This window comes from Suricata suricatta, chromosome 11, assembly GCF_006229205.1.
Source record: "Suricata suricatta isolate VVHF042 chromosome 11, meerkat_22Aug2017_6uvM2_HiC, whole genome shotgun sequence".
NCBI classification, from domain to species: Eukaryota; Metazoa; Chordata; class Mammalia; order Carnivora; family Herpestidae; genus Suricata; species Suricata suricatta.
In genome coordinates, this window is record NC_043710.1 from 62,306,327 (window position 1) to 62,314,127 (window position 7,801).

A 7,801-nucleotide genomic window follows, 5' to 3' on the forward strand; every position below is an offset into this window, starting at 1 on the left:
TGTCTTTATGATGATAATATGGTTTTATTTTATTTCAAATATTTTTCTGGTTGGAATGAAAAGGAATGACTTATTTAGTTAACTTGTGTGGGCATAGTTATAAACTAAGTGGCATCTTTTAACATAACATGCTATGTTCATCCCTTATTTATTGAGCTCTTATTAAGGACAGAGGCTTCTGCTGGGCACTGAAGACACAAAATGTGGGACACATCGTCACCCTTAAAAGATATTTTGCTTTGGGCTGAGAGACAAAAGTGATTCAGAAACAGGGAACTAAAGCTGCAAGGCAAGTAGGGTTCAGGAAAAGGAAGGCAATATAGGCAGAGAACAAATCATAAAAAGAATTGTGCTTACTATAGATTTAGGGAGCATCAAAGGCTGTCCAGGCCTCAAAATTACATCACTGGGACTTGAAAAGACCCAGAGAGAACAGAACAAGAAGAAAGAGGAGGAGGAGGGGAAAAGATAGGGGAAAAAGGAGGGAGAGGGGTAAGGGACAGGGAAAAGGATGAAGGAGGAGAAGGAAGTACAGTAAGAAGAAAATGATTCCTCCTCTCACCAGTGGCATTCAGATACCCCCAGCTATGACATTGTTTCAATGCTTTGTAATGTTCTGTTTAGCTGTTTCTCTGTGTGTGTAACCAATTTTTTATCTTCTCTAAGTAATTATCCGATTGGTCTTCAGTTCTTATCTTTTCCAGGACAAGCAAGATGCCAAGCCTTTAGTAAGTACTAGGTTAATATTAATTTAAAAAAATATTAAGGCATGAACATCTTTCAAGAGAGGGAATTATTCTTTCTCATTACTTTTATTTCTGCAAATACCATACTTACTGCTGGGCTGAGAATTTGAGTCTGCGTCATATCCCTCAGCACCATGTGATTTGGCAGTAGGGTGAGTCAGAGGGCTACATGCGAACTCAGGTTCCCCCTGACTTTCAGAGACTCACGACAGCCAGAGTCAATCTCGCCACACTACAAGATAGAACCCCTAATATAAACTATTGATTTTAGTTAATAACAATGTGCCCATATTGGTTCGTCAATTGTGACAACTGTACTACCCCATGTGAAATTTTAGTAATAGAGAAAATTGTGAGAAACTGCTGTACTTCCTGCTCAATTTTCTACAAACCCAGAGTTGCTCTAAAAATAAAAATCTATCAATTTAAAAACGTCTAGCGCACATATGCTTACTTCTGAACTAAAACTTCAGCATGTTGAATTCTGTGGGTATGATACACTTCAAGTGTATGTTTCTAAGTTCAGGAATTAGATTTTTAAATTTGACTGTATAAAATGTTGCACTTTGTGACAAGAGCACATTTTTTCTTAGTAGGGTAATCTGAAAACAAGTACAACTAGCAGTAAGTTTAAAGTGAGACATATTCCCACATAATCGTTACAGTTTGAAGCAGGCATCATTGCCTCCCCTTTACAGCTGAGGAAACAGGCTCAGAAATTGGAGGCCACATGTCATACAACCAGCAGGCAGCAAGTCAAAATTCAAACCCAGTCCTTTTTCTTAGTGTCCATGCTACTTTTAACAGTATAAAGGTAGTACATAGACACGGGAGAAGCATATATAAATATATAAACACAAGGAGATTTGGGCCTAACTCTTCAGCTACTTGACAGCCTGGCTTGCATCCACTAAATACCAATAAACCATCCATGTCCTCAAATACTGACTTATCTATTAAACAATATTCTGCCAAAAGATCACCATTTAAATAATGAAAGCAATAACATAATGGATACATCTCTGGATGAAATACCGTTTGCTAATTCCCCTCGATCTATTTACAGTCATTTTAAACTAATATTTAGACCAAAGTCCCCGTTCTAAGCAACCGCGACAGTCCTAGGAGTGATCAGCCAGTTGATCACCCCCAGCTCAGCATGGAGCTCTGCATGTTATGGGTGATAATATACAGATGCACGACCCAGGCAAGACTGCGACAGTCCCACAGAGAGTGCAGAACTCTCTTCTTCCTAATTTCAGATATGACATTACTGGCACTTTAAAGCTTACCCTACTTGGTCTGAAATGTGTGTATTATAGCCCATATGTCCCTGAGCCTCATTTGTAGTATATGCTGCTCTTCGAGGGCTGGGGATGTTTTTCTAGTATGGAAGTACTAGTACCTCAAGTACTATTGAAAGAATTTCACCACCATGACCGAAAAAATCAGAAAATGAACGCAAAACATGACAACATCACAGTAAGGACAGTTTAGGAGAACTGACATTGCATTTTCAGGTTTAAAAATGTTTTCACCCCAACTTTATGAAAATTGAAGCTTTTGTTTAGTCTATTTTATGTTATTTTATATGACTAATTTCTTCCCTGTTGACATTGCAAAGCAATTATGGAAACTACAGATAAAATTTCCAAGCAACAGATTCTGCTACATTCTTGGTTATTTGGGGGGTTTTCACTGAGATACAATATAATCATTTTTCCTTTATCAAAGTATCTGTTATTATTATTATTATTATTACTGAATATATTCTATAGTAAAATTTGAGATCTAGAGTCAGATTTCTAGGATCTACACTGCACCTCCTCTGTTATTTCTTAATAAGAAATCCTGGGGTTTCTGGGTGCTTCAGTCAATTAAGTGGCTGGTTCTTGGTTGTGGCTTAGGTCAGGATCTCATCAATCTTGAGATCAAGCCTGGCATCAGGCTCTATGGTGACAGTGTAGAACCTGCATGGGAATTCTCTCAATCCCTCTCCCTACCTGCCTCTCTCTGCCTCTCTCTCTCTCTCTCTCTCTCTCTCGCTCTCTCTCTCTCTCTTTCTCAATCAAACAAAATAAAGAAAGAAACCTTAAAAAAGAAAAGAATTTATCATGCAATTTAAATCCTCTGGTTGTTTGAAGTTAGTTTTCTCACTTTAAAATTTAAATAATAATGTAACTTACTGCCTTGAGAAAATAGCCAAACCTATATGAATGTTTTCCTAACATTCAAAACCCATTTCTATCCACTTGCTTTCTCCATACTGACCACGTTTCCCTCGGTGTCACCTCAAACCCAGACTCTTACTGAGCCACGAACAGTCAGCTGCACCTGCTCTCCCACACCCACTGTCCCACAGCTTAGCTTCCAAGAGGGCTGTCTCCTGCCCTGCCTTCTTGCCCTAATTGTTCTACCTTACAGCCATCTTCACTTTTTATTGACCAACTAACTTCTTAATCTTTGTCTTTCAAAACACTCCTCTCAGAACACCTTCTCTGCAAACTCTCTCTAGCTTAAGATTTATATCTAAAAGGTATAAACCTACTCTAGCTTAAGATTTATATTACACTGAGATGCCTATTAACCATTCATTCTCTGCTTTTGCCTTCCTAACACAACACCCATCTTGTCTTCTTCGATTTCTAGTTTCTTTGCCATTCCTTGTTATTTTAGGATGAGGAAGTTTGAGACACAGAAGGGAGAGATCTCACCCAAGACAGTGATATTCTACATCCATTTATCATGAGATACACTGGTCTAGACTACTGAAGTCAGAGACCTGGGTCCAAATCTTTACTATTTACTGGCTGTACAGTCTCTAACAAGTTTACTTTCCTAAGTTTTGGATTTTTATTATTACAATGGAGATTATAATGTCTCTTTTATAAGATTATTATAAAAAGTAATTTTTATGAAAGGCTTAGAATAGCTCGTGGCTCATAAAAGGAACGGGTTATGGAGATATATATATATATGGAGATATACATAATCACTATTCTGTTTTAGAATACTACACACTATTTTCAATAAAAACCTAAATCTTTTAGATCTTTGTTCATCAATCTGTACATTGCTGTCTAGTCATTTATGTATATGATACATATACACATAAATATAAAATTATACCACATATATGTAATATCATATATATATGGGTATAGGAATACATATATATTCCTATATTTGGATATATGTGGTCATCTTTTTCCCCCCTCTCTCTCTATAAATATGTGTATACATATTTATCTGACTAGAAAATGAAGACAGTAGGGAGAAGTGCAGTGTAGTATATAAAGTTCCAGCTCTGTATGGATGGGAGTTGAATTCCAATTACCTATGGCATCTGTTAGTAGGATGGCCTTAAGCAAGTAACTGAAGACTTCTGAACCTCGTTTTCTCTGTTGAAAGTTTAAGAAAGTAGAATCTACCAGTACATGTTATTTCTGGGATTTAAGGTTATGGTCTATGTGTGACGTGCCTGCATGTGTATGCAGGTGTATATGGTGTATATTTCCCTTAGGAACAACCGTTCAGTATTCACTCATTCAGGGTTTGTGAAGGCTTCATATAACTACCATAAACAAGAAGAATTACCCATATATATCTGTATATTAATTTCCTTGAGGGTCTTATCTACCTTTGTACACACCACTGCACTCTGACAATGCCTACTGTGTAACAACGATGCAGTTCATTTTTGCAGAAGAAAGCAAGGGGAAAAGAGAGGGATGGAGAGGAGACAAAGGACAACAGGAGCTGAATGGAAGGTGACTGCATGAAAGATGGGTCTGAAGCTCATCACCACGTTGACATGTGGCTAATGACTCTTTTCCCATCAAAATCTGACTGCCAGGTTTTCATGGAAATGTTCCTCTTTAATATCTTTCATGCTTGGCGCCCTCACTCCCTGCCACTACTCCTGAATGCCAAATATACCTCCACAGGCTTTCATTTTTCTTCTTAAAATATTTGCCACCATTTATAGCATCACCTTCTTTGTCTCGGTCATCTGTTTTTCCAGTTATGACAAGCTCTTGCTAAATCTGTAAATGAGCTCAGAGGCTTCCTTCCCTTAGGATAATTCTTCATCTTTCTCCCTCTGCTTTGCACTTTATGCTGGAATTGCTAGTGCCCTGTATACATATTATTTTTCTTTTCAGGCAAGCTGAGCAAGAGACCAAAGGAGCAATTTAACAAGAAGAAGTAAAGCTTTTTTTGTGATATATTGGAAATTTTTGACTAAAAGTGATAGTAATCATAATTCCCTGAGTAAAATGACAGCTACATGCTGGGCATCATATTAGACCTTTTATATACTGTTATGGGCTGAATTGTTCTCCCACAAAATTCACATGTTGAAGTCCTAACCTCTAGCACATCAAAATGTGACAGTACTTGGAGATGGAGACTTTAAAGAGGTAATTAAGGTAAAATGAGGTTGTAAGGAGATGTCCTAACCTAATATGACTCATGTCCTTATAGGAAGAGGAGATTAGGATACAGATGTGTACAGAGAAAAGGACCAGGGGAAGACCGATGGGTATAATGGCCAGTTAAAAGCCAAGGAGAAGTATCTTAGAAGAAATCAACTCTGCTGACACCTTGATCTTAGAATTCTAGTCTGCAGAACCATGAGGAAATCAATTTCTCTTGTTTAAGCCCCCAGGCTGGGGTACTTTGTTATAGCAGCCCTAGAAAACTAATACATACACTTCATTCTATTTGCTTCCCACAACATCCCATAACGAACAAATAAGTTTCACTCTTCCCTTTTTATAGCTGGTAAAAGGAAGGCTCAAAGATAACATGTGAAGGATGCCATTTGAAGTGGAAAATCAACCCTCTGATGAACATTATTAAATAGAAACCAGAAGCAAAAATAATCTGAAGCAATAGGTTTGTAGGTTGATCCTCACATATTAAATGTTTTCTAATCCCCTACGCTATTTACTAAATTGGTTTTGTCTGTTTCGTGTCATGCTTTGTGATATGTGCTGAGGATTCAGAGAGGAATAAAACAGTTTCTGCCCCACAGAAGCCCAGGGCTTTTTAGAGAGGATCCACACAAATTTCATTCATTCATTCAATATATCGATATATGGGTATATATCATATATGGATATATTTACTGCATCTAATTGCTAGAAGTCTAGACACAGACATTATTAATTCTGCTGAGGATCAAGGAAAGTCTTATAAGTAGACAGGTGGACCTGCAGCCCTGTGGTGGTGCTCCCCGAATTCTTGTGTTCCTGCAAGCACCTCCTGGACAGCTTCCCAGAACTGTGACCCAGCGCCCACCAACATCACTGCTTGCTCCCCACAAAGGAGCCAAGCCCAGCCAGCACACTGCCCACTCCATCAGCAGGAGGCTACAATAGGAGTTGATGACCCTAATGATGTCTGACAAGAAAGGAATGTCTATCTTCCCTGAATCAGATAACCATTTTAAGTGGACAGAGGCCATCCATGGAGCAGCTGACACAGTATATGAAGACCTGAAGTATAAGCTCTCCCTGGGTTTCCCAGTGGCTTCCCTTAAAACGCACCCACAGTGCAGTTCCTCACACCCTGCTACCACCCCAGTGTGGACCCCTGGGGTAACATCTGCTTGACATCCTGAAGGACAAGTGGTCCACCCTGTATGACTGTCAGGACTCTTCTGTTGTCCGTCCAGAGCTTGCCAGAAGAACCCAACATTGATAGCCGTTTGAACATACAGGCTGCTGAGCCATGAAAAACAAACCACAAACTTTAAAAAGTATCTGCCAGAAACCTACTCAAAGCAGGTCTCTATACAAGTACACTGACTTATCCAGCCTCTCTCCTTGCGTGGTCTCTTTAGTTTTCCCTTAGATGGTCTGCCCTTTCCTTGATTTCTGTACAGAACTGTATCTTAAGCTGTGGTGTCATTTCTGTTTTCTGGGTTTGCTTTTGTTTTGTTTTTATTAAGTCTCTGGTTGAACCCTTATGATAAATATATTAAATAAATACATTTTGGGATTTTCACAAAAACCAAAAGTCTTAAAATAATGACCCATCTGGGGCTTGAAGTATGAGGTGATAAGACAGTACAATGGCTGATGGCTTCTCAAATGGAGACAAGGACCTATGCTATTGTTAGTCACTAGCTGGGGGGGGGGGGGGAAGCAGCTAAACAGAGCAATGTGCATGGAGGCATCCCTGAGCCATTTCAGTTTTCATCCAGACTAGCCTTGCTCTGACATGTTGCTCCCCTGAACACAGCATGGCTACTGCTTCCAGCAGAGTTCCCTGCAGAGTGGAAACCCTGTCAATCCTGATGATGGACTGACTAACTGAACAACTGGCTTCTACTTGCCCATTTATTTTTAATCTGAGCTGATAATGCTATCAAGCTCTTCCCTTGGGAATGCATATGAAGATAAATGAGGTAATTTATACCATAGGGTTCTGAACTCCTTAGAAGAAAAATGTTACAATAAATTTACAGTTATATTATATATTCTTTAATAAATATTTGATTGGATGTGCATAGAATATCTATGATCCCTTAAGAGATTTAGAGGAAAATAGCCAAGAAAAGACCTATAAGCCTTAAACTGCCAACACCCCAGAAGATGATTTAAGCAATGCAATAAGTAAGTAGGTTGACCTATTTCTCATTTTAAGGGCAGAAATAAAATTACCATTCCTATGTAGGAAAAGGCTTCTTTCCACGGTAAGTATGAGCAATATTAACACCAAGCTCTCTTTCTTCAGAAACACTTTTAAGCTGGGTTTAGAATGAAAGAAGCTCAGACAAATACAAAAATACACCCATGAAAATTAATTACAGTACCAGGTCCTTGACTAACAAGTCTAGTCCCTTTTATACTGTCCCTCAGTCAGGGCAAAGCAAGGGCCTTGAAGTCATGATGACTGGTATTCCACCCCCTTTCTCTTCCAATTATAGGCCTTCTGACCTTGGACAAGTGAGTTACACTCTCTGTGCTTTGGTTTGCTCATCCATAAAACGAAGACATTAATAGGCAATGTGCAGATTTGTTGCGAATACCCAATAAGATAATTTT

General features: G+C 38.8%; 1 pseudogene; it reads left to right on the plus strand.

Moving 5' to 3' along the window:
• The first annotated feature begins 4,433 nt into the window (after positions 1–4,433).
• LOC115272617 lies at positions 4,434–6,559 on the plus strand (annotated as a pseudogene).
• Positions 6,560–7,801: the final 1,242 nt, after the last annotated feature.